The sequence below is a fragment of the Meleagris gallopavo genome, chromosome 1 (assembly GCF_000146605.3).
Source record: "Meleagris gallopavo isolate NT-WF06-2002-E0010 breed Aviagen turkey brand Nicholas breeding stock chromosome 1, Turkey_5.1, whole genome shotgun sequence".
Classification (NCBI taxonomy): domain Eukaryota; kingdom Metazoa; phylum Chordata; class Aves; order Galliformes; family Phasianidae; genus Meleagris; species Meleagris gallopavo.
Genome location: NC_015011.2, coordinates 18907157 through 18934595, shown reverse-complemented (window position 1 = coordinate 18934595; position 27439 = coordinate 18907157). Strand labels below are relative to the sequence as shown.

The 27439-nt window shown below is 37.4% G+C and overlaps 2 long non-coding RNA genes across 2 annotated transcripts; one reads left to right on the top strand and one right to left on the bottom strand.

Annotated features, from left to right (window-relative positions):
• Positions 1-16210, bottom strand: LOC116216559. Its single transcript, XR_004159580.1, has 2 exons — positions 14442-16210; positions 1-3720 (listed from the first exon to the last, which is right to left on the bottom strand). It is a non-coding gene; the product is annotated as an uncharacterized LOC116216559 (long non-coding RNA).
• Positions 1785-26512, top strand: LOC104917603. The gene is made up of 3 exons (XR_004159579.1): positions 1785-1858; positions 4424-4552; positions 23070-26512. It is a non-coding gene; the product is annotated as an uncharacterized LOC104917603 (long non-coding RNA).
• The last annotated feature ends 927 nt before the right edge of the window (positions 26513-27439 follow it).

The window sequence follows — 27439 nt, the reverse complement described above, 5'->3', positions numbered from 1 at the left end:
TTATCTGGTTTCCATTTATTAGTCCAATCACCATACAACTGAGGAACTAAGAAAAAAAAAGTTAAGTAATCAGTCACAGCAAGATTAGTTTTCAGCATGCAGTGGGAAAATACTTCAGAGGGGACAGTCACAGTTTATCAGAGTGATGAATCTCGCATGTGCGAATAATTACGCTTGCAGAAATTAGGGCAGGTTTTCCGATAGCTTGGGAACAAAACTCCTGCAATCATGGTAGCTCTTAGTTGCTCTGTAAGTATTTTTCTAGACCAGTTTCACATCTGCTCACATGTACCAATACGAAGTCATCCAGCAACTTCAAGTCCTTGATGGAAGGAGAATTCAGCATCTGGTTTCTCCAGGTTCTGTTTCCACATCCTTACAGGACAATTTCATTATTCCAAAATGAGGTGTTCTGCAAACTTGTGTACTTGAAGCTTAACACAGGCATTACCAGATGGAGGCTGGCTTGGTTTGTCTGATTCATTACACAGTCAATATCATTGTGTAATGCAAAACCATTTCATAAGCAATATCACTGAAAATGACACCACATATTTTTTAATTAAACCCAATAGCATTAAACCGTAGAGTGAAAAAAGTACATACAGTATCCCAGTACAGCTACTAGATGTTATCTGCCTGCCCTTTTACATGAGCCAGGAGAACCAGGACATTAACAAACAGCTTATATTTTCACTGCTTGAAGACGAAAAGAATAACAAATTGCATAAATGGAAGCAGAAATGTTAGATCCTGTGTTGTTCCTTCTCCCTCCCCGGTCTTCTGAAGTGTTATTAGCGCCAGAGGTAAGTAAAAATGTTGCAAGTGTTCAGCTTCCAAGTGTCTGCCAGTTCCTATGCCTACTTCAGTCACTGAGATTTTACAACCAGCTGTAAGATTACTTAAAATCCCTCTCAATCACCATGAGGAGTAGTTTTAGAGGAATGCTAACGTGCTAGAACCATAATTATTAAAGATTCCTGGTCTAGGAGTAAAAGAACACAAAGTTACAGCATTTCGCTCCTTTTTCTTTTTTTCCTTTTTTCCTTTAAATAGGGTAGAGGAATCCTGCAGTTGCCAGCAAGATCTGCAGGACTCATTCAGCAGTGCTTTAGGCACAAGCAAAAAGTGACATTGTCGCTATTTTCTGGATGCTTGCTCATGCTAAAACCTGAGGGAAGCAGATGGAGACAATGATATTTTCAAGCATGTTTTACCAATTATTTTCAGATACATGCTGTGGTGTGTACTGTATGTACAAATAGCCACAAACACATGTATACATGCAAAAATCATTTAAGTGTTTATAATAAAGAGAACTCATCATAGATCCTGCCAGTCTGTAGTTTTTTTAGCAGATAAGTGCAGTAGAATTGACTTTAGGACTTGTATTTTCCTAAGGGACATTAATTTAGGTATGTGGCAACATGCTGATCAGCTCACTCTTTAAACATTATTCATAAATGTCTCCCAATAAACACGTTCTTTCCACTTTTTTGTATCTATCTGCAGGACAGAACTACTGTGTCTACCTTTCAGAAACTCTTGCTTCTGGCCTGAAAATGAAAGCACACAGCTCCTGGTGAAGTGTCAGACACATCCAACTATCTTTTAATTGTATGCATGCTATATGACCAGAAATACTGAGAGATAATATATCGTCATTTACTGACCTTAGGGAACTTTTTCCCCATTTATTTTAGCAGGATAACTTGCTAATGCAAGTACTGCCTATTATGTGTGAAGAGCCTATAACCTAATATGCAGCCATTTCTTGAAGTGGAGACAAATTTTTCTGACTGGAGAGATGTGCCCCCATCTGAAAATATTCAGTGTATCTACATTTCAGTGGCAAAAGGTGAGATTATACAGGTAAACACACTCCTTATTTCTCCTGCTCCTCATCCTCCAAATTAGTTTGGACTAGGTTAAAATATATTCATGCCTCTTCACTATATTTAAATTCCAAAACATCTTTTTTTTTCCCAATTGCATACTTCACTCTGGCAAAAGAAATGAATCAGTTTGAATTCATTTGGCTGAGATTTTGTATTTTAAAGGATGCTGGCTTAGAACATTAGTGTCCTGTTGGCATAGTTTTTCTGACCCATTTAATGTGATCTCGAATGAAAAGCTGCACTTAGACAGTGGAAGAGCATAGATTTGAGCTGGTAACTTTATTTCTGTTGCCCACCTGGTCTCCAAAGTATATAGTGTCAGTGTGTCTGTCCAGTATCAGGAAAAGAAAAAGAAAAAAAAAAGAACTAAAATAAAAAAAGCAGAAGGATATATTCTGAAAATGGACATTTTGGCTCAAACATTTTTTGCAAAATCATTTGAAGGCCTTCATTACCAGAACAAGGTCAGAACAAAGTCACTGTTAGAAATCTGAACCTCAAAGTGTGCAGCAAAATGAAATCCTTATGTTCAGAACAGCTCTGGCTCAGGTGCTTTGCAAGTATCTCTGTTATGCCAAATACAAAACCCTGGCATGTCCCCAAAGCAATCTATGAATCTGTAATCGCTTTCTTAATTTACCAGAAACAAGGCCAGTGTAACTGGGAATGCCAAGAAAAGTAACAAGGCATGTGAACAGTGTTACCTGGTGGTGCCAAATGTATTTTTACAGCGACTTTGGATTTTCCATTCAAAGCTGCCTCCTTGTCCATTTTATGGATGGAATAAACTGCAATTATTTTAGCTATGTCCACCATGGAATATACCATCAAAATGAATGCATTCTCAAATAACATTGCATTTTATTCTTATTTCAGGGGATCTGTATCTAAAACTGTGAGATGCTTGCAGTGCTCTCCTGAGTACTCATAATCACTGGGAAAAAAATAAAAATAAAAAAAATCTGAGCAATGCCAGCAAGATTTCCATCACCAGAGTCCCATAAAGTGGGATTACCCATTTAGGGAGTTAAACAGGAGCAAGTGTTGCTACATCTGTCTCAGAATGAATGCTCCTCCTCCCCCCTACCCCCCCCCCACGTCTCCCCACTGTGCCTCTGACAGTACGAGCACATTATTTCTCAGTGCCACCTTCTACTGTTGTCTTATGAAGAATTTATATGTTTTGCTTTTTCCTTCGTGGCAGGCATCCAGCGGGGCTGTACTATAAACCTGCCACAAAGAATGAAAAAAGTGCTGATTTCTGTTCATCTGGGGCCCAGACTGATGGGCTCAGACAGGCCCAATCTCTGACGGTTAGTGGGGCTGAACCTTGTCTGGTTCACCCAGCGCTGTTGCATTATGTAGTACTAGGGAGGTGGCAAATATTTTTAAAGACTAATTACTTGAGAAGGTTGTGGAGGGTGATTAATAGCCCCAAATCCTTTATTGGAGTTCTCCTGAGGAACCCTAATGAAATAACAAATCCAGAGAGAGAACAAATTCTTTTCCTTTTTTGGCAAGTAGTTACTTAAGCCGAACAATGCTGCCAGCTGAACGCATCATTAAAGGGATGGCTTACTGTTGCACACCGAAACCCCCACTGTGATAAATGGCAAATAAAACATGTCTTTCATCCAGACATCAAGGCGGATGAAGATGAGCAGAGCAGGGTTCCAGGAGCTGTGGAGGAAGGGGTAGGTTTTCGCGGTTTGCAGCCGCCGCAGAGGCCTCTAGGGGGCGCCGGAGGTCCTCTGTTGAGGCTTCTAATCCATTCCGCAGTCCGCAGCTGGAGGTTGTCTAAGGTCATCCTTTCTCTAAAGGGCTAAACAAAAGGATCCTTCAGCGCAAGCGGACATTTTCCCCCCTTTCCTATGGTCTTACTGTTTCTGTGCACTGTCTCCAGCCACAACTTTGCCTACGTTATTTGGTTCGTCAGATGTTAGAAATCCACTCTTAAATGTAAGTCTACCCTGTAAATGTCACAGTGAAATAAATAAATAAATCTTAAAAACAAAAACAAAAACAAAAAAAACCTTAGAATAGGAATGACCAGTTCCAGCATCTTTTGCCTCACTATCATCTTGAGAGGATTGCACGCAGAGTATGGGTGATGTGTTTACACAGATTTAGATCATTTTCTCAAATTCCTAGAATGATCTGGGATATGCTGGGGAGCAAGTATTGCATTGGCTATCACTTCTTTAAAGCGGACTGTATGGTAGAATGCATGTCAGATTTGGTGCATACAGTGAATATCTGAACCCACTACAAAGGTTATTTCTCAAAGCATTAAAAACAAAAGCAGCATGAAAGTAAATGCCATGCATGCAAAAGTGCATGGAGCCTGGAGGAAATTATAGTTACACATAGATTTCATGGCAATTAACTCCTTGTCTTGTGAGTTAATGATATGTTTTAATTGCATGGAGCCACAGTATTCTTCCTTAAAAATATGACCTGCACTTTAGAGAGGAAAAAACCCTTACCCTTTCACATTTAACAACAGCTGTATTTTAAATCTCCAGATCTTGCTATGCTTAGCTGCATGTGTAGAGCTGAAAAATTCAGAAGAAATAGATTATTACAGAAACCTCAGTTCCTGTCTTTCCTTGTCTGGCTATTGTGAAAGGAAGAACTTTCTAAAATTAGTGAAGGTAAGTGGTTGTTTTTCATTTGTAGTAAAGTTCTTTCGCAGAAGGATATGTCCTATGACAGACCTTGACAATACTTTCTGGCATGGCCAACTTTGATTATTTGCCTTTTCAGGAAAAAAAGAAGTATTTATTTTTCTGCAGTGACTTCATGTTCCTATTTCCTTTCTCTACAGTATCAGGGTGGCTTTAGCTAGGAATAAAGTTATGTATGGAAATAGCATCCCCTGTTCATGACTCAGTATGTAGCAACACAGCTGTAGAAGTAATCTTGTTTCTTTTTCTGTTTTTACTAAGTTTCTGAGTAAGCCACTCAAAGGACCACCTGGTTCTAACCTCTGATATCTGCCATTGGGTTCCTGAAACTGTTTGCTGTACCTACGCAGTAACTAATGGAAAGAAATAGTGCAAAAGCGGGAATTGTAAGTAGCAACAGGAAGCAATGACACTGTCACCAGGTGACAGAGTACAGATCTCAAGACTGCTGAAGGATGTGCACAGAAATACAGAACAGATTCACTCAAGTGTTTCCAAGGCCTTATAGCATCTAACCATTCTTTTTTCTTGGCTTTAGATCACCCAAGGATGGAGAGCCACTCCTTTTCATTTAAGTGGCTGTGAACAGTGAGAGCTGAACATGGTGACAGGGGGAATGTCAGGCACATATACAAATGTTGTAGCTTTAATTTGCTATGTTGGCAACTCTAAGCACATGACACTGTTGGTTGTTGGAAGAGAGAGTCAGGCAGTGGTGAAAATTTATATGAAAATGTTAAAATTTATTTTTCCTGGACATGATCTGATGTGTTGTTTTTGTTGTTGTTGTTTTTGTTTGCTTGCTTGTAAAGATGGAGATTCTTTATGAGGATTTTTAAGATTTCATGTATTTTTCCAAGATTCTCTATTGTCTCTGGCCCTAACAGCTTATATCCTGCCAACCAAAAGCCACACATCTGGAATACGTCAAAATATTGCAAATTATATCCACATGCTTCAAAACCATCTGCAGATGTGCGAAGTGATTTATTCTGTGCATGCCTGGGAATTTCAACATGTCCTAAAAGTGTGAGGTTTACTATAGTGTGCAAAAGATACACGCGTATCTCTCGAGGCCAGATATACTGAGCTGCTATGTGCTGCAGTAAGGCAGGTCACACATGAAATTTTGACTCAGAAGTTTTCTTCTCAAGAGTGTTGTAGGTTTTGGTGTTTCAAGCTCTAGATTTCCATGTCATTTTTTGATGGACATTTTTGTTTAATGAAATATGAATGGTAATGAATGAGGCCCTCATAACATCACTGTAAACTTGTGGAGCACTCGGAGGCAGAGGAATTCTAACCCATGGCATTTCTTGTCATATTTCATCTCCTTTACCTTAGGCGTTGTGCCCTGTTGCCCTTACCAAAGAGCAGAAATACTTTTTGTTTGTAGGGAGCATTTTCTAAGGAAAATATGATCATATATGTTGGAAGAGACTTCAGGAGGTTTCAGTCCAACCTTACGCTGAAAGCAGTAATGCAGGCAATATTGCACACTTGGATCTTGCAAATCTCGAGGAGACTAAACAGCCTCTCACCCAATGTGCAACTGTCTTCATGGGGAAAAAATTTCTCTTTATGTCTGGTTAGAATCTTCTTATTCCATTTTATGGTTGTCTCTGCCCTCTTGCTGTACAACTCATCACAAGCAAGATGCAGTGAGGGCCAGGAGCTTGCTAAGTTTCAAGGAGCTGGAAGCCAAGTACAATGACAGGACTGGCAAGGCAAGGTCTCACTAGCCTGCATGTGCCCTACGGATGAGACTTTCTACTTTTTTTTTTCTCTGCAGTTTCTCTGCTCAGCCAACTGGCAGCCAGCTCAGACAGTCAAACTCCCAGAGATCTGGGAAGGGCACCCAGGGCCCCCATCGCTGTCTGCTGAGGCCCCCAAGTCTTTTTTTTCAGAGCTACTCCTCAACCAATTGTTTTAACTTTTCCTCATGCAGTTCATTATCCTATCTTACATAAAGGAGTCTGGATATATCCCTGCTGAATTTCCTAAGGTTCCTGCTGTCCCATTCCTCTACTCTTGACAGGTCCCTCTAAATGGTGACCCAATGACTCATGTGTCTGTGAATGATACCTCTGACTTCAGTGTCATTCACAGACGTGATGAGGGTGAATTCTCTTCCGGACAAGTGATAAGGACTCTGTACCAAGGCAATGCCAGTATAGACTCTCAAGAAATTCCATTTATAACCTCTAAGTATGAACCATCAGCCGCTACTCTTTGAATACAATGATCTGCAGGCTGACCCAATGGACTGGTGTTCAGTGGATCACCCATCTACTCAAACTATATCATTCCAACACATCTGTGAAAAGATACCCTGAGACTGTATCTAAAGCCTTGCTGAAGTCAAGTTACTAATGAATACCACTGTCCCCTCAGCTGCAGATCTAAGCTTTTAGGATCAAAGCAGACAATCATATTAAGTACATTTCATGTTACTAATCCTGGATTAGACTAAACAGGTTGACTTCTTCCTTGCTTGTTGTCTTCTTTGGAAACTTGATAAAAGATTTGACTGATGACTTCTTAGTTGTGTTTAGCCAAGTTATGCATATTCCATTCCTTTATTATTTTCTTCAGAACAACACATAAGAGAAAAAGGACAGGAACAGATAACAGGAGAACATGTCATGATAAGCTTGTTAAGCTCCTGAATTTAATAAAGAATAGAACAACAGCATGTCTTTGTGGATCAGATGCACTTGCATATGTAATTCACTGAATAAATAGGAACACTCTTCTTATTTCAAAAGGATAGGATCACTTGCTTTTGTATATACTCATATTTTGAATTTCATTTTACACTCTTTGAAGAACATTCCTCCTTCAGTCTGAATGGCTTTTAATTTAGTTTTTCAGACCTTGAATTCCAGAAAGTGCATAACAATGTCTCCATTTCCTATACATCTTCAGTACAACTTCATCACCAAAGCAGTGATGTAAAACCTATGGAAGTCAGTTCAATTCTTCCTTTAACATCTATCATTTTTGGATCAAGCACTAACCAGCAAAGCCTACTAAGTTAATTTTTAGTTCTTTTATCTATGGCCTTTTGATAAGTATGTACAAAGAATATAGGGGGTAAAAGGAAAATTTACAGTGAATAACATCTTTTCCATATGTCCCAGATGCCTGAACATAGACTAGCTTTCTTTAATTACTTAGTACTGGATTTTAATTCTAATATTTTATGATAAGTCAATTGTCTATAAGCTCTCTTGAATATTTGATACCTGTTATTCACAGCTGAAATCTGCTGGCCAGCTGTGAATGGCCTTGTTAGCCACATGATATTGTTTCTAGTCTCTCTACAACAGCACAGGTCACAGGCTACTAAAATTCTTAGACATCTTTGAGCCTGGAATATAATCAGAAAGACTGTAGATATCTTACAGGCAGTAAATATAAAATCAGGAAAAGGTATTTTAAAAATGCTGAATGCTCAGGCAAATGGTTAAAATGTTTTGAATTCAGCTGCAATCAGTTCTATAGTGCTGTGCCTGAGCTATCGAGTCCTGTGCAGAAGAGTGACTTGGTTGTTTAAAGAACACTTATGGCACTAATTGGAACAGTGGAAGATGATTCTCATCTGGTAAGATTTCAATAAATGAGAAGTATCTACATATGGCCAAGAGAACGTCTACTGTGTGTCTACCATATAAAACCATGATTATGTCCCCAAAATAATATTGCAAGAAAAATTAGGCTACTTCTGTTTTCTGTTGTTTGGGGGATATTACAAACATATATATTTATGATATATATATTGCTACATGGCTGGCAAAAAGACAAGATTTTACTTTGCTGTTTTGTCTTCAGCTAGGAACACCACCAGCAGCAGGCCCTTAGTTTCTAGGCTGGTATCCTCAGATGGGAATCCTCTGAGATTTGTCAGACTGGAGATGTGTTGGCTGAAGTGTTTGGGTTCCACAAATCATCACACTCTAATAAATTTTTGCTTAATTAGAAAATCCCCCTACTTGCCATGTTCTCTTCCAACACATTATCAAAATTGCTAAATTGTGCATAGTAAGGAGTTTCAAAAAACAGTTCTAATTTTTTTAACCAACTCTAATCCCATTAAAGCATAATACTTTTGAAACAAATAAATGGGTAAGCATATATTTGTGTTTGTCAAGTGTTTCTATGGACAAATGTTTTTTGATGTTAGCACAACTACAGCACATAAACTCCGCACTATTTTTACTCCAGCACAAGTTAGTTTAAAAACATCTAGGCATTTCTATATGGATTTTGATTCATGTTTCAACTGAATACCAAGTGTTACGATTTCTGGATTTTGTTATGCAGAATTGCTATTAAAATACAAGAGCAGTCCAAAGCTCAAAGCCTTGTGCCATTTCTAAATTGGTGCTGGCTTAAAATAGTTCCTTCAGTTTGCTTCTGTAATGTGAAAGCAACCACGTAGCTATTTTTTTTCTATGCAGATTCAAATGCTGATCTCCCTGTGACAGCTGGATGTCAATGTGAACAGTCAGCGCTGTCAGTCTCAGAGCTGAGACATTTCTCCTCTTTGTAGCATAACACTGGGTGAGGATTCCTCTATGGAGACGCACTTTATTACTATGTGTGTGAGGGAACATGTTGTGAGCCCTGGGAAATTCTGACATTTCCCTCGAGCTCAGTCAGTTGGAATATCATCTCTCCTTTTGAACTTGTTCAGATATGTTAATCGGAGATTATTTCTTGAATTTGTATTGAAGCAGCATATCAATGCTTTCAGCTTTTGCAGTCTTGTGGATAATGATTTCAACTTTTTAGCAATCATTTTTAGGGAAAGCAACAACTGCAGTGGGTTTTGCAGAGTCTAATCAAAGCATGTGAAGCACGGACCTGAGTTTCAGGTTAGCTGTTAAATAAACTGGTATTTCTGCATATACTGATGTAGCAGATTAGATCCTGTAAGAAAAAATATTTGTGTTAACATGAGACCTGATGCTAATTGGTTATTATAAGATTGGAATGCTGCAAGCACTTTTTTCTCTTTCCTGACTTAGTCTGGGTGAATGTTATATTAGACAACGCTCTTTGTATGCGTAAGTGAATTTGTTCTTATACAAGTAGCTTTTCCTTTAATTAGTGCAAGAGATATCATCAATTTAGACAATACTCTAGAACAGTTGAGAATTTGTCTCTGATTGCTATGCATTTCATTTTACCTTTTGGAGAAGTATTAGGAAATTCTCTTAAAAGTTCATTGCTGTAGAGTGTACCACAAATTTTCCCTTTGCCAGATTTTTTTTGTCTTTCAGACCATACAGTTGTTTCTCCATCTCTTTGCTTACCTTTCTTCCACTTTCTGCTTGTATCTTCCTTTTTTACTTGATTTGTGTGAACTTAAAGTGCAAAATAATCTCTCTACAGATAAACTTCTAGTCATGTCTCTCCCAGGTTCGATTTTTTTTTTAAAGTGCAGTGTTAACAACTTTGTTCCTCCAACTCCAACTTCTAAAACAAATCTGTTTCTTTTCTTTTTTCTAGGTTTTTTATGTCTAAACAGAGCGTCCAGCAGCCCTTTTGGTTTCAGACGACAGTGAGAAAATCCTTGCTGAAATATGGGTTACTCCAAAACTAAATGGGCTGTCACTAACACAAGAGTTTCATGCTAACACTGAAATTTTTAATCAGTAGATTTTCAAAATCATTGTAGTTTCTTGGGAATCAAAATGAGAGAGAAAGGAACATTTTATAACCTTATAGCCTTAGACTGAATGACTGATATCTAATGTTCATCTATAATGGAACACTTATTTTGCTATCAACTAAAAATTGCTGGATGCTTTTAGTAGAAAATATCTCTAATGAAAGTTAACTGAAATGTCCTAAAGGACAGATTTGCATTTTCCTTCCTTTCTTGCAGCAAACAGTAAGTAAAGAAAGAGAAGTAAGGGGCATGGAGAGGTGACAAGAATGAGATTTTGGATCTAAGCGAAACTGGAAGATCCCTTATTAAGTAATTCTAAAATACTTCAAAATTTCTTCTGACTAATCTAATTTCTGTGACAAACATTAGGACAAAATGCAGCCTCTGCTCTTTTAAGCCATACTGTTCAAAGAAATGTCCAATTCACATGAGCAGATCTTAAGGTAACCAGGGAGGATTGCAGTGACAACACTGATCTCAGCGGTTCCAGTAAGAAGATATGGAATTGAAAAAAATGTCCTTCAAATTTCTCTTTATTTTTTTTTTTTCATCTTGATGAAGATTTGACAAAATACAGAAATTCTTATTAAGAAAAATCACATTTTCATCTGCATCGTAACTTCCAATTATTGACAATGGCTCAAAAGCCTACATTGTATTTGTATTCTCCAGAATTACATTTTTTATTTACCATTTTTTAATTTTACAATTGAAACAGCTACTCTTACTTAAATTTATGATTATTTCACCTCTCAAGAAAAATCAACATGTGGTATTTAGTGGTATTTAAGAATGAGCTTGTTTGAGATTTCTGTTGCTGTTTTGTAAGAGATGTGTACAAAACTTGTTTGAAGGCACACGTCAGTATTTTCAGCAATAGAACTCAAAACAGAAAGAAAGTGATTTGGGTACATTTGAAAGGTCCAATGACTTCAAGAAGCATTATACAGAATAAATGTGATAGGGAATTCTGAGTGATTCCAGTTTGGTCGGTATTGCTGTTCAACACAGAGCAATGCCATTCAAAGAGACTAGCTTGTGTGTATGAATCAAAATTTCTGGTTTAACCAAGCCTGCATGCTTGGATTAGTTAGCCCAAATTACATCTAATTAATGATTTAGCTGAGGTGGAACAATATCCTGCTATCCAGCTATTGTGTTTCTGGTTCTGAACTTGGCTTGCTCTATGGTGGCTCTGTGTTCTCTGATGAGGTGCATGGTATGGGTTTGCTCTAAATAACTTTGTCCAGAATCAGCTAAATACGTTGGCAGAAACCATAATAGAACTTCCATCACTTGACTTCATGATCTGCCTGAAACTATGCTATTGTTGGTTTTTCTGAGTTCTTGATTTTATTTTTAAAAAAGATTTCTATTTTACAGCTGAGCAGCTTGAGGCATAAAGAGGTCAGTCAGTGGCACTACTGGGAGTAGCACCTAGTATCCTTTTGAGAGCCTATTCCCAGCTCTTTGGCTCTAAGCGGTAGAACATGACTTACTCCTGAAATGATCTATAAATACAACAGCATCAGGTTTGTTTTCAGCCCACACATAAGGAGTTTATTTGAGGGCACCCTCAGGCAGCCTCTTCGTTATAAAATAAATTTTGAAGAAAAAGCTGTGGCTGAAGCTTTTTAGACATTCTCCAGGTTTTACAATGAGCAATATGTAATATCGGTTGTCATTTAAGCTCTGGAATGGTGCGATTGCACAGATCCATGGGTTAGCAGGACAGCATTCTTCTTCACTTGTATTTATGCATTCTGTCAATTCCTTTCCTTCCCTTCACTTCTTTTTCCTTCTCTCACCAAGTCATGAAAAGAATGGCTGACAGCAAGAAAGGTTAGTGTGACTTCCATTACAACCAATGCCTGTTGATGCTTGCTGTTAAATGAAGTGTGAAGTGGGTTGTTAATGGACTTCTTTTTTTTTTCCTCGTGAAGGATTAGCTTTTTACCTTTGTGATAAAAGAATAACTCACACATCACTGTTGAGACCAACAAATGCATAGCTCTGTAAATTTTTTTCTGGTCTCAATTGGATCAGTGATTCTGAGATTTATTTAAAAGTTGAGGGTTAGCAAGATGCATTGCAAATCAGCTTTCATAAGTGATTTCTTTTTTAGTGGCTCGAGGGTAGCCGATGGCGAGAGCTTTACGTTTATCTACATTACCTGAAGCACTAGCTCAGTAATCCTTTCATTGCAGTCAAGAAACATATGGTTATATTCCTCTTGAAAAATAACAGGAATGAAGATACAAAATAACCAAACATAGTATGCATTAAGCACCAGGTAAATTCTTAACTGGTGGTATCTGCACTGTAGATTAGCTGTTGTAATACTATTTCTGTGTTGTAATACTGTTTCTTTTTTTGTCTTTCAGACCATACAGTTGTTTCTCCATCTCTTTGCTTACCTTTCCTTTTCCACATTACCTTGTGGAGAAATTGAATCCATCTTTAATTCAGTTTAAGGATGTTTAAATTAAGTCTTATGAATAAATCTGCTAAAAAGACATATAATTACCTATCTTAATACCTTGAGAAAAGAGATGGACTATGTGCCTAAGGCCTCTCAACTCCATATTTTATACTGAAGTCCTGCTGCTGGCTGAGAGCATTGAAAGAATCAGTGGGCAATATAGTGGCACAAGAGAATCTGACTGCAAAATAGTAAACATCGTATAACTAATAAGAGGAAGAAGGAAATAGTTTGGACAAATCAAAACAATCCATACAACTTTAGTTCTACATAGGTGACTTCAAAAGTACCCCTTGTCACAGATAGGTTTTAGCTCACTAGGTCATGTTGCTCGGGGCCCCATCCAACCTGGCCTTGAACACCTCCAGGGATGGGGCATCCAGTTTCTCTGGGCATCTTGTTCCAGTGCCTTACCACAATCTGAGCAAAAAATTTCTTAGTACCATCCAACCATAAAGATTAATACTAAGCAAATGGGAAAGCAGATCTTAGCCCGATTGGAAAGAACGTGGCACCAAATTATCATTGAGAAAAACAAACAAACAAACAAACAAAAAAAACTGAAGAAAACTATTACTGACGTTCCTCAAAGATCACTCTTAGAAATAATTTTATTCAATACTTTTGCTGATGTTCTTTTTTCTTGCAAAAAATCTTGAATGCTCATTAAATATTGTCGAAGACACAAAATTAATATGCAACATGAAGCCAGATGTGGGTTGGAATATCTTGTAGGAAAAATAGATGTCTGGCACAAATGAGAACTGAGATAATAGAAAAAAGATAAAATATTAAAATGCAAAAAGAAGACTGCACTCAGGAACTAAAAGGAATTTCTGTTCAGAGATGATCAGTGAAATAGAGGGCACATATTACAATAGCAAATCAAAAATTTGGCTTAGTTAGTCTCCCAGAATGAAAGCTGAGAGGACATATGACTACTCTCTGCAAATGCACTAGAGGGGAATAAACAGCAGGGAGGGAGAAGAACTAATTAATCTAAAGGACATTGTTGGCACAAAAACAAAGAGTCATTATAAAATTTAGGTTAGAAATTAGAGGAACTATCAGAGGAACGAGGGATGTTCTTCTAATAAAAGTAATGGAATCAGCTTAATTAATTTTAAGGTAGAGCCTATTTAGTTTATGAAAGAGATTATGTGATATGGTTGTCTGTAATTGCAGACTGCTAGACAGCATGAGTCAGAAGGCCTCTGTGACTCTAGTAATCTTCCTTATCAAGTATTGAACTTTCTTTCTGGAAGCACACAGAGTAGAGAAGGCAATGATCAACCTTTACCAGATTTAACTTGTTAGTAAAAAGAAGGTACATGACTTTTTCAGTTGGTGTTGAATTTAGTATTTGTCAGCACTTCTAGAGGAAGGATAAAATCAAGGCAGAATATTACTTGGAAATAAATGATTTTAAAAATAAATAAATAAATAAAAAATTAGAACTTTGCATGAAAAAAACTTATGAAATCAATTATGGCAATTATGGTTGTTAATATTATAAGAATGGACACATACATCTAATTCTATCAAATAGTATAAACCTGAATTAGTCTTAGAACTTGTATAATCAACTTTTTATATTCAGGGAAAGATACATCTTATCTAGGACTCTGACCAATCAGCACTGTCTTTTTCCTCTTCTTGTCTTGCCTTACTTTGCCTTCTGCCTTTTGCCTTACCTTTTGCCTTGCCTTGGGTGATGTGGTTCTTTGCTGTATCAGCCAGAAATCACATGCCTCTTCAAATCAGTAAAAAACTTTGAAATGGTTTCTGTAACTGTGGCTGAATGGGATCTATTCTGTGGCTAAAAGAGGATTTCGGTTTTCAGTGCTGTCAGTTGGCACTGTCCTCAAGACACTGACCTTTACCGTAAAAGCTTAATCATTTATTTCCTCTTTAACTGTAAAAACGTCTAGCCTCTGTCCTCATTATGATTTAGTGTTTTAAAAAGAACAGCAAAGGAAGAGCATTGCTCTGCCACTCAGGGTGCACCAACAGCCCCTTGGGACCTCTCTTGTTCTTCATGAGCTGGCAAAATAACAAGGGAGAGCTATGACACAACACAAATACTAGTAAATGCAATGCAATGCTTTTAAAATCGTATTCATACATCTCTTTTTCCATCTATTCTAAACACCTTTCACATAGTTTTGACTGAGGCTGTTTTTATGATTTCTATTATATTGCAAATATAATACTTATTGTAAGTAACTAAAGATCTGCCAAATCCTTAGAAACATATATTTCCAGATATACATACTAAAACCTATATTAAAACATATAAATATTTGAGATATACATGTGTGAGAGTCACGACTGAAAACAGTGTCTGGGTTTAAAAATATTTCACGTTTTTCAGAAATCTTAGCCCAGTGTTTCCAAAGACTTAATTCATCTTTTCCTTTCCTCCCCAGATGTAAGAACTGATAATGGGAAGAGAAAAATCCAAAGCAATTTTTCTTTTCTAATTAACAATATAAAATCAATTGGGCTACGTGTTTCATTTTTTCAGTATCTTCAAAAAAAAGCATTCATGAAAAGTTTGTAATTATGTCCACCTGTTTTCTAGCTTAAGATCTGCATTTTCCATATCTTGTGATTTTTAACAAAAAAAAAAATAAATAAATAAAAAAAATTAAAAAGAACGTTCTCATCACAGAGGTAATCAGAAGCCCGTGCAATTCTCTTCCTTTGAGGGAGATGCTCAGGCACTATCTGCAAAGGGTGTAAACACAGTATTTGAAAGACTGTGAGCTAAAAAAGACAAAGATTAAGTTTCTGGAGATCTGTTGCTACATGTGCTGGCTGGAGGATTACAAAACCAAAAAGGTTGTTTTAATTGTGGGATCAGAATTATGGGAAAATAATCATAAATTATATTACAAGGCCTGATTTATGATCAATCACATCAAAGAGGTAAAAGTGCCCCAGCTTTACAGTGAAGAAATAGTGCATAATTCCCTCCATTGAGCTTTGCATAATTTTAATAGTTAAAAAGGGTAGAATAAAAAGAATCATAGAACATCCTTGGAAGGGATGCACAGGAATCATTGAGTCCAATTCATGATTCCACGCAGGTTTGATATGAGTCAAAAATCAAGGGTGACCTGAGAGATGAGGGAGAGAGGTAAGCAGCTCACAATCTGCCATCCTCTTGAAACATGCATCAGCAGAAGGCTAGTCCTGAAGTTCTAGTAACATACAGCTAAATAAAATGGCAAATTGTAGAGGTAAAAGCAAGAGACAGATAGGAGCTCATAAGCTTAATTCTGATTGTAACTCTCTCTGTGACATAGTGTGGAAAATAATATTTGTTTGGATAAAATGGAGAAGACTACTTGTCTGCTTCACAAAGGTAAAGATTATTAAGGCTAACAAAGATGTGTATATAGAGTAAAATGAACTTCCATGTACTTTCCATCATTCTAATTTTTCATGTTTTTCTTGTCAGTGATGTCTCTCACATGTATAGGTTAAGGACTTTGAGCTTAATTTTGTGACTATTTAACCATATGTATACATTTTTAAAATATAAAGGCAATTTATGTCCCAAAATTTTACATGTATGCAATTACTTTAACAGATATACAGACAGGATAATTGTGTCTACAAATTCACTGCGTCTGTTAGCTGGTTTGTTCATACAACTGAAATGATCGTGCATGCATATACTCCTATGTCTAAATTATCCAAAATATTTAACCTTATATTTGTTTCATTTTTAGTGTATGTGTGTGGCTTCCTTTAGTTCTGTTGTCTAATTAAGCCAAGTATTATGTAAAACAGAATACATGATATCTTACATTTTAAAATGTTAATCCTTCCCATATGATTATATTTTCCATATTCCAAACATAATAGTTGAGATCATGGTTAAAATGGTAGATATAAACTATGACAAACTTTTTTGTTCTGTAAACTGGACAGTAATATATTTTCCTGAACAGATGTAGGCTAAAGGACACCCATACAGTATTTATGACCCTAAACATAATTATTAAAACCATCTGAATTTCCTAAAGCTTTTTTCCCCTTCAGAGAAAATATGATTATAATTTTTGCCAATGACTTATTGATTCAAAATCTTACTGATTTTGACTTCAACTGATGGCAAATGTGAAGAATAAAGCATAAAAAATTCCAGTGATTTTGTGGTAGTAAGACAAACTAGGTGGAAATTCTTTGTAATCAGCTTTCTTTCTTCTGCATCAACACTCTGTTCTTAATACTGTATGTGAGAAGTGAGTTGATAGGTACTGATATATATGTTTTAAATTCTAAACCTAATCACTATCTCTCTTCATTTTGATATAATTAATGATATAATGGACTTGGAACAAATAGAAATAACTTTGCTGAAAATGGCTTTAGTATTCAAAAAACTAAATTGTGCAGAAAAATAATGATAAAAATGAAGACAAAAATAATGCATTTCATTCTGTTCATATATTAACATACGATTGGTGAAAATAATAATTCTTTCCAGAGTCTAATTTCATCCATCATACAGATGATAAGAATCTACTAGCAAACAGAAAATTATGAAAATATATTGGCGGACTATGACTGTGCATGTTTGTTGGTAAATGTTTTTCTGTTCAGTCCTTCCACTGAGTGCTAGAAGGTCAGTACAGAAATTCCTTACATTCCATATCCTGGATGTGATACATGAAAATATTTAAACCATATTAAAGCAGCTATTGTTAAACGTTTTCTCATTGTACTATTTTGAGTCACAAATTATGACAAGTACGGAAGTTATCCAAAACATTTCTCAGATTATTTCCATTCCTTCATTGCATAGATATATGAATTATGTTATCACATCAATTACTTGTCTGAGCTTCTCAGCAGATTAATTTTAGGGGAGAAATTAATGAGAAACGTCAATTTGCTTTTTTTGCTTCACATAATATCAATATTAAAAATCCTTTGGGTACGTCTACAATAACTGCTGGTCAGAAGTTTCTATACAGTTTTTGTCCAGATCCTAATTTACTTCACATGTTCTAATTTGGTTGTCTTTCAGCTCACATCCTCATTTTATGCACATGAAGGTTTATGCTCATTTCACGAACAGAAACATGAGACCTTGTCCAATTTCCTATATAAGGGTGCAAATTTGAAAGAACAAACACAGTGCAACCACAGCTATGATATTCTTTAAGCAATTAGATCTAATTGGTGGTATCCTCACAGATTAGTTTGATATATGTCTAAGTAAGGAATGTCTTCAGTGTGAACATGTAACTGGGAATCTGGAGGGATAGGTAATTTTTCACAATCACAAAAATAAAGTGGCCCTGTCTGAGAAGCTGGTTCATGAATTACTTGTGTAAGATCTACAAAAACAAAACAAACCAAACAAAAAAGCCTGAACAAATAGCTATAACTCAAACAGAAGTAATTTGAAAGGTGAGTCCAGGTGAATCTAATAATGTTCAACCCAGCAAAGTGCAACGTTTTGCACTTGGGCCAGAGGTATCCCAGGCATATACAGACTGGAAGGAGCAATCCTTGTGAGTAGCCCTGCAGGTAAGGAGCGGGGATCCTGGTGGATGAAAAGCTTAACATGAGCCAGCAGTGTGCTCATGCAGCTTGGAAAGCAAATGACATCCTGGGCTTCATCAGGAGAGGAGTGACCAGCAGGGACAGGGTGGTGATTGTCCCCCTCTACTCTGTCCTTGTGGGGCCCCATCTGGAGTACTGTGTCCAGGTCTGGAGTCCCCAGCACAAGAAAGACAGAGAGCTGTTGGAGAGGGTCCAGAGGAGAGCCACAAAGATGATTAAAGGGCTGGAGCACCTCCCCTCTGAAGACAGGCTGAGGGAGCTGGGCTTGTTCAGCCTGAAAAAGAGTACGCTGCGGGTGACCTCACTGCAGCCTTTAAGTACCTAAAGGGAGCCTATGATCAGGAGGGGAGTCAACTCTTTGAAAGGGTAGATAACTGCAGGACAAGGGGAAATGGTTTTAAGTTGAAGGACAGAAGATTTAGGTTGGATATCAGGGGGAAGTTCTTTACAGAGAGAATGGTGAGGTGCTGGAACAGGCTGCCCAGAGAGGTTGTGGATGCCCCGTCCATCTCTGGAGGTGTTCAAGGCCAGGATGGATGAGGCCCTGGGCAGCCTGGTCTAGTGTTAAATGCGGAGGTTGATGGCCCTGCATGTGGTGGGGGGTTGGAGCTTGGTGATCCTTGAGGTTCCTTCCAACCCAAACTATTCTACGATCCAGGTGTATCTACAAACTTTTCTTGTTTTTGTCTTTTTCACTAATATTCCGTTATTAAAAAGTAGCTACTATTCCATTTAATACACCATCAGGCAGCCTGTTTTCCAACATTTTGAATGCCTATAAAAATAGATTAATCTACAAGATGAGAAATTGGTCACAAATTTTCCAAACCAAAATGAAGAATGTGAAAGAAAACAAATACGTGCCTTTGTGAAAGATAAATGTTACGTAGAACAAGATGTTGTTGAAAACTGCAAGAATAAGGAGTTCTAATTCAATAAGACATCTAATGGAACCTTTGAGGCCTGAAAATATGAATCCATGAGTAAAAATCTCAGAAATGTAAAATGAAGTGTTGTCTAGGTTTTGACAAAGCAAAGTATTTTGTTCCTTTTTTCACAATGTCGACTGAACCATTTCTCTTGAATGTAATTCTCAAGGAGATACCACTTTATTTGAGGAAGGAATTTATTGTTTTAGCTGGTTAATGAAGCGTTGCGTTTAGAAATTCTTCTTTTCAAGTAAGCTGTCAATCTGCTTTGCTTAAAGGCTTATAAAAGCTTTTTTCCAGTGTGTGAATTAACGCTTCCAGTTATTTTCAGAATCAGTTTTCTTCATCATCGTCTAGGAGAAAAAAAGGGAGGGAAGCAAGGGCCTTTGGGACATTGCAGCCACTCTGTGGTGCGTTTATTTGAAGTGCAAATGGACCTTGGCAAGTCCTAGCCATTCTCATGTATCTTATTAGCTTTTTCGACAGTATGAGGCAGGCAAGGATGCCAGTAATCTTTTCTGTCATTGCACATTACCCAGGAGACTTTGTACTGAAACAATGTATAGGTTTTCGGCGTAGTTCAGGCTCCGAATGGGACTGAAGCTAAGCAATACACCTAGGGAAGAGTTATTTGGGACGCACATATAATAATAATTCATAAATTCCAGATATGTGTAGCCTACAGCCTAATGCCATGAAAGTTGTAAAGACTAAGGACAAAGATGGAGGGTTTTGTTGTACTGCTTGCCTCAAATAGCTGTTACTTCATGCCAGCATTCATGCAATGTTCCTAGACATATGTTCCTCTAGTTCAGCCCTTGGGGCAGAGGACCTCCTTAGTTACTGGATTCTGCATTAGGAGGTGTCAACTGCCTCTTTTTTCTTTTTCTTCTTAAAATCGTGCTTTAATTTTTTTGTAATACAGTACAATACGATTTCATCTGAGAATATGACTCACATAAAACCTTGCAGTACAAGAGGTAAGCAGCATCACTTCCACCTTGAACATGTCAGACTTGTCACAGTAAAGAGCCACTGGTCCTCCCCTCCCAAAGAAAGATGTGTTCAGAAATGGCAGCCAGAAAACCTTGTATGCATCAGAAGCCTGTGGGAAGGACAGGATTTAAGTATTTCATAAATATTTCTCACTGATTGACTCAGACCTCTGCTCTGCTCTTTGTGTTGGCTGTCACAGTCCTTTTCCCAGCTTATAACCCACCCAGACTTCATTGCATGTTTTTTGCAGGAGCCTCTGTAGAATTCTAGGGCTGGAGATGTGACTCCAAATCCAGTTGTGACAACACCCAAGGCCTTGAGTCACCCTGTCTCAGATACAAATTTCTGGGGCCGATCTGAACACTGTTTGACTACTATGTCAGTGACAGTAGGTTTCAAGTGCACAACTGTTGAAGGCCCTGGCTTGCAACACTGCTCTATTAAAGTACATAACTTTGTATTTTCACCTTTTAAAGTGTATCATATTTAAATGGTCAAATATACAGAATATATTTTCTAGAAATTATGACTTTTTACAAGAATATTAAGCTTTAGAAACTGTAGAGATAAATGTGTATGTATGTGTACAATTTTTACCCAATGGAGGTAATAGAACCTGTTCTAGAAATCTACGTGAAATATTAACGCCAGTGTTCAAAAGCGTAGAGTTTTATTGAAGATACAAGTAAGGCATTTTTTCATCACTGTTAAGAATAATAATATCATAGGTCTTCTAAATAAGAGAAAATAATGAAAACGTAAAGAATGGGCCAGTTGCCTTTTTGTTGCCAGCCAACAATTTCAGACCTCCAGTAAAGGAAGCTGCAGATGTTTCTTCTTAGTGAGAAATGATTTAAGACCTGCATCTTCTTAAGAATAACACTGAAAACAATGTTAAGAATAACAGTTCAGTTACCACTGGACAATAGATTTTCTTGTGCTTGTGTGATGGTATGTATCCCCCCAGGAACTGAAAGGAGGGCATTTTTACAGTTTAAAGAAAAAGTATAATCTCTTTTACCTTGATACCACAGACAGAGAAATGGTACCCAGCTGGGCAACCTCCAGGCTGAATTAGGGGTTTTGCTGAACTGTTTCTTGTTTTTGAGTCAATGTCCTGATTTCAGCTCAGACAGAGTACTTTCCCTTCATGTCTGGCATGATGCTATGTTTTGGCTTTCAGAGAAAAACAATGCTGATAACACAATGATGTTTCAGTTGTTGCTGAGCAGTGGCTGCACAGAGCCAAGGATGTTTCAGCTTCTTATACTGCCCTGCCAGCAAAAAGGCTGGAATGGCACAAGGAGCTGGATGGAGAGAGAACTGGGAAAGCTGACCTAAACTGGCAAAAGGGATATTCTATATCATATGACATCGTGTGAAAAAAACTTTAAAAACTATGGGGATTTGGCTGAGGGTAGTCCACTGCTCAGGGACTGGCTGGGCATTTGTTGACATGTGGTGACTTTGTGCATCACCTTTTTTGTAAATACATATTTTGTATTGTTATTATTATTATTATTATTATTCCCTTCTTCTTTTCCTTTTCTGTCTTAGTAAATAGTTTTTACCTCAACACTTGGTTCTCTCTTCTACCATTGAGGGGAAAGTGAGCAAATTACTGTGCAGTGCTGTGCTGCCTGCTGGGTTAAAGCAGAACAGTCAAAAATCATCCAGAGACATCAACAGTTACACTTACAAATTCTCCTTTGGTTGTTACCTTCACTGACTTATCACCAGCATTGTTAAAAGACTTTTCTTATTTTCCCATTTGATTTTGTCAGTTTTCAGTTTTTCTCCATTGCATTAAGACCCTCTTTAATATGTTTCTTCACAAGAATGTTTTATAATGCAGTCAAATAACCGTTCAATTTTTTTTTTTTAACAAAACAGCCTCTCACGGTGAGGCATTTCCTTCCATCTTTAAGCATATTTATAGCTTGTTATCTGCATGATCTGTCATTTTTAAAACCTAGTATGAAGAAAATGTTACGCCACATTCCAGTGCTAACCTAAGCTAACTATGCAGTCTGATAATTATGCCTTTTTCTTTTTTTTCTTTTTTGCTGTAGTGCAAAAATTTTAAGCAAACCACTGAGAATGCACGTGAAATTGCTCAGCCATCATTAGCCAGATGAATCTTAGCTTTCCAGGATACAGTCTTTCATTCTGCTAGTATGGTTTGCCTCTTCCTAAACTTTTTATTTGCATTTGTCTCTGTTTAAATATATTCTGTAAATTTATCAAATAACACAGAAATAATCTAAATGATTGTCTTGATCCACAAATTATTTCTGTTATTTTTGAGTGGCTTGCAAAGTACATTAAAATCAATATTGTGTTTAATTCTTGATCATTCATGGAAGTAATGAATAACACATGGAAATGACAATCATTACATAAGGATCTTATACAGAAATTTATCCATTACAAACAGGCATTTTGCTGTTACAGAGTGTTTTTTTATTTCTTTTTTAGAATATCAGTGTTATGTAGTACAAAGTTAAATCACAGTCCTCCTGACAGCTCGTGTTATACAATACTGAGGTAGATGAAAAATTAAAAACTGAATGTAAAAATATTTCTCAGGTATTTTTCGGCAATATGTAAGCTCAGAAATTATAGTAAGTCGAAAAGATATACTTTCCAAACAGCTATTTTGATTGACCTTAAGCATATCCACATCTGTTTTTTCTTTCTACTATTCCTATATCAGACTTCCCTTACCCTTTCAAAATATTATACCTCACAAATACTGTTTACTTCATACTATGTACCTTAAATTAAGATTAAACTTCTGTTTACTTCCAGGAATGTACAGTACATTTTTTGGCCCTCATCAGTTATAAAGAAACATGGGATGACTGACATTTTCAGTCATACTGTGCTTATTCAACACCTACATCAGTGACCTGGATGAAACAATAGAATGTGCCCTCAGAAAGTTTTCTAATGACACAAAGCTGAGAGGAGTGGCTGGTACATCAGAACGCTGTGCTGCCTTCAGCAAGACCTGGACAGATTGGAGAGCTGAGAGGACAGGAACCTGATGAGGTTCAGCAAGGGCAAGTACTAAGTCCTGCATATGGGAAGGAATTACCACATGCACTTTCTGCAGGTTAACGGCTGACCTGATGAAGAGGAGCCCAGCACAGAAGGATCTGGACGTTTTGGTGGGCAACAGGTTAGCCATGAACCAGCCGTGTGCCCTTGTGGCCAAGAAGACGAACAGTATGCTCGGTGCGTTAAAAATAGCATGGCTAGCAGGTTGAAGGACATGACCCTCATGTTCTGCTCTACCCTGGTGAGGCCACATCTGGAGTACTGCGTCCAGTCTGGGCCCCTCTATTCAGGAAATACAGGAACTTCTAGAGAGAGTCCAGCGGAGGGCCCCAAAGATTATGCGAGACCTGGAGCATCTCCATTATGAGGAAAGACTGAGAGACCTGGGGCTGTCCATCCTGGAGTGGTGAAGGCTGAGAGGAAATCTTCTCAATGCTTATAAGTATCTACAAGATGGGAGTCAAGTGGATGGGGCCAGACTATTTTCAACAGTGCCTAGAGACAGAACAAGGAGCAATGGGCACAAACTGGAACATACGAAGTTCTGTATGATCAAGAGGGAGAAGTTGTTCTTTACTGTGAAGGTGACAGAGCATGGGAACAAGCTGTCCAGAGAGATTATGGAGTCTCCTTCTCTGGAGAAATTCAAGATCTGCCTGGATGATTTCCTGTGTAACTTATTCTAGGGAACTTGCTTTAGCAGAGATGTTGGACGAGGTGATCTCCAGAGATCACTTCCAACCCCATGATTCTATGATTCTGTGTGAAATAGAAATTTTCAAACGAAACATAGGGGGAAAAAATAGAAATTATTATATTAAATGATTCATTTTCCTTGTAAAAAAGGCTTTCCGATTAATATTTTTAAGTGTTTTTTGTTGTTTTCTTCTTTAGCAAATATTAACTAAAGTTTGCTGTGGGCAATGTAAATCCAATTCTTATTGACTACAATGACCAAAAATATAGTATTGTTGGAGATACAGAATCATTAATGTGATGATATGTTGGTTTCATATGAGAAAATTCCATGTGATCCTCTCATATTGTAGCTTCACAGTATACCAGCTTAATGACACTTTAAAGCATTCCCAACCCTTCATCCCTCAGCTGTACCACCAGGAGTGTTCATGAGGCTCTCTGCTGAAATGATGAATTAGCCCAGGTAAAAAATAGCGCAGTGGGAAAATAGAAAAATTTGTCCTCAAGCCAGGTATGTTCAGTGATGTTGGTGTCACTACAGCTCCACAAACAGATATATGCCTGAATGTGGTGGAATGGCATGCATAGAAGCAGCTGGACCACAGATACATGATGGGAACTCCTTACTCTTCCAAGTGTGGGTACTGTGAAACTGATAATGTTAGAGAAATGCAATTTTTAATGAAAGTCATTTATCAGCTAACAATGTGGCAAAACTGTCAGGATGACCTCAGTACCAGGAAGGTTATGGAGCAGATCATCTTGAATATCTTCATATGGCACAGAATGGACAATCAAATAATCAGAAGAAGCCAGCATAACTTTATGAAAGGCAAGTCCTGCCTGACTAACTGGATCTCTTTTATGACAAGATAAACCACTTAGTAGATGAGGAAAGGCTGTAATTTTGTTCACCTCCATTTTAGTAAATTGTTTAACACCATTTCCCACAGCATTCTTGAAGAACTGTCTGCTCAAGACTTGGACAGATATTGGTTTGCTAGGTGAAGAACTGGATGGATAACCAGTCTCAAAGCATCATTAGAAATGGTGTTCAGTACACCAGGCAGCTACTCATCAAAAGCATTCACCAGGGCTCAGTTGTGGTATCAGATTTTTTTTAACATTTTTATCAGTGATTTGGGTGAGAGAATTGAATGCATCCTTAACACATTTGCAGATGACACCAAGTTAATCAGGACCTACTTAAAGATAGGAAAGTTCTGTAGAGGAATCTGGATAGGCCAGATCAATGGACTACATCCAATTGTGTGGCATTCAACAAAGCTAAATGAGTGTTCCACTTGGGTCATAGTAACCCCATGCAACATTACAGGCTTGGGAAAGAGTGTCTGGAAAGTTGCTCAGTAGAAAAGGTCCTGAAGGTGCTGGCTGACAGCTCACAGAACATGAGCCATTAGTGCGCATGAGTGGCCAAGAAACTCAGCTGTGTCCTAGCTTGTAGTAGAAGTAGTGTGTTTAGTAGGACTAGGGAAGTGATTGCCCCCTTGTATTAGGCACAGATGAATGCATACCTTGAGCACTGTGTTCAGTTTTGGGCATCTCATTACAAGAAAGACATCAAGTTGCTTGAGCACATGCAGAGAAAAGTAACAAAGCTGACAAAGGCACTAGAAAACAAGATTTATAAGGAGTAGTTGAGGGAGTTGGGACTGTTCGAGCTGTGCTGGGGAGACTTAGATTAGTCATTAGGAAGATTTATTCATGGGGAGGGTTATGCAGAATTGGAAAAGACCATTCAGGGAAGTGATGGAGACTTCATTTCTGAAGGTATTTAAGACATGTATGGATATAGCACTGAGGGATGTGATTTGGTGATGGGATTTGGTAGCTCAAATTCACAGTTGGGCTTGATGGCCCTGACAGTCTTTTTGAATTTAGATGATTTTACAATTCTTGACAGCATGTATAGATATTAAAGAGCAGAGTTAACCACAATTCTTGGGAGGTGAATTTGTGCTTAATTTAATATAGTTGCTGAACCATCATGCTTGGATGAAAACTGTGCATACATGTCCAACCCAGTAGCTTTATGTTTTTGTTGCCCTAACTTTTCATCCTTTAGAAAAGAAAATGAATTTTTACTTACATACATTGACTATTTTATATGTGACCCAAGACAATTCTTCTTCACTCAGTGTGTCCCAAGCAAGTTAAAATGTTGGACACTCATGTGAGGTTTGTGTTCAGCTGTGGAACAGAAAGGAAAAGACTCAAACCTGTCTATTAATCTGTATTATTTCAATCATTTGGGTCACAGAAACCATCTTGGGCAATGTCATCAACCATTCTTCAAACTCTGTAACATAGTACGGCATAAATTCCAACTGCAGATTTCCTTTGTCATTACTGAATAAATGTAGTTTAAAATCTATGTATGAAGCACATTAGGTCTGATTTGATATCTTTCTGAACTTCTAGGTATCTCTAAAAACAAAAGTCTTCAGTTTGATTAAATTAGTTTTTATGAATTCAGATACATATCTCTTTAATTATGTTGTAAGTATTAAAAATAGAATCGGAAGTTTAAGACAATTTTAAACTACGCTTATTTCTTCTACTTTTGTACAAACTAGAAGCGTTTAACTGACAACTGGCAGAGACACGTGGTATCAAACAGACTTTTGCAGTATCGGTTTTTTTTCACATCATCATGGGTTTACTTTTTTCTTCAGTTGAAGTAATTTAATGTCCATTTTCTCCATTATTTGCCAACCTCTGTTTACTTATGTGAAACACTATAAATACATTCACAGTATGTTGCCATAGCAATTGTTTGATTTTCATGCATGCAATAGAAGTATGAAGAGATTATAGAATTACCACATAAACAATATTTAACGAGCAGAAGCCTGAGATGTATGAACAAAAACAAAGATCTATGGTTTCTGAAATGAAAAAATGTTTTGTTAAACTGCTAATAGTGCGATCCCTAATTTTAACCATCTTCAAGCTGCACTTGGGTCATAACAACTCCATGCTTGCTAATAACTTTATTAAAACTGCTACATTGGAAGAAACATAAAGCAGGTTGAATATTGTGGAAGATCCTAACTATGCATATAGTGTTTTGGTTTAGTTTCAGTCTTTATGCCTCTGCAAACCTCTGGCAGAAAGCATGGGATCTGTGGGTTCAAAAGTGCAGTATGTAAATGACTGAATTCTTCTGTAGAAGTAGCTAGACCGGATGGTTGCTGTTTAAAGTCTGACACTGTGATGACTTATGTCTGTGACAGCTTGAAGTTACAAGCCCACTTAAAGTCAGTGGAAATACTCACATTGTGTAAAGACAAAATGTGAAGTCTTGCTCCATTACAATGTCATTTAACATGAAGAAAGGACTGCAGCACTGAATGGAAAAACAACCACTAAAATATTAGTGTCCTGAAGAAACAGTG